Source organism: Sinocyclocheilus anshuiensis, unplaced genomic scaffold (genome assembly GCF_001515605.1).
Source record: "Sinocyclocheilus anshuiensis isolate Anshui unplaced genomic scaffold, SAMN03320099.WGS_v1.1 scaffold1439, whole genome shotgun sequence".
Classification (NCBI taxonomy): domain Eukaryota; kingdom Metazoa; phylum Chordata; class Actinopteri; order Cypriniformes; family Cyprinidae; genus Sinocyclocheilus; species Sinocyclocheilus anshuiensis.
This window is the reverse complement of record NW_015536537.1, coordinates 26,222-26,794: the sequence shown is the minus strand read 5'-3', so window position 1 is coordinate 26,794 and position 573 is coordinate 26,222. Positions and strand designations below refer to the sequence as shown.

At 45.5% G+C, this 573-nt stretch overlaps 1 protein-coding gene across 1 annotated transcript in view; it reads left to right on the top strand.

Moving 5' to 3' along the window:
• The window catches only part of LOC107695951 (interleukin-6 receptor subunit beta-like), a 12,053-nt gene that overhangs the window by 6,598 nt on the left and 4,882 nt on the right, over positions 1–573 (top strand). The gene's annotated exons all lie outside the window — the stretch shown is intronic.

Sequence of the window (573 nt, the reverse complement as noted above, 5' to 3'; positions counted from 1 at the left end):
TCAACAAAGCCCCCTCCTTTGACAAGCGCAGTCTGCTCTGATTGGCCAGCTGACCCAGTGCATTGTGATTGGCCGAACACCAAGCCCGCGTCGGAAATGTAACGCCCCTTACCATAATCGCAAGCGTCAGCTTTCAAAGTAAATATCAAGACAGTTAATAATGTCGTTAGTTTTACCATCAGTTCAAGCCCGAAAGGGCAACAGAGTCGCGTGACAGACACAGTGATGATGCAGTACACAAGCCGCGGTTAAGACAGCTGACGTGCTATGATTTCTGACAGGCAGTTCACTCTCCTGTGATGTGACCCTGTTCCCCTCACACACACACACACACGACGCGTTACTCTGCGCTGCGCAAAACTCCGCATTTGAACAGTCAATAGCAAATACTTAAACTAATAACAAAACATTCTTACAGTCGCTGATTCAGAAGCGCCAGATTGTCATAGCAAAGTCGCAATTGACCTTTTTTTTTTTTTTAGAAATAGCCTTTTTTCACAGCCAGCCTTGTACTCTTCTAGGTTAAAAAAACTGTCGTCCATAAAATGCGCTGCACAAATTCGAACATCTGGG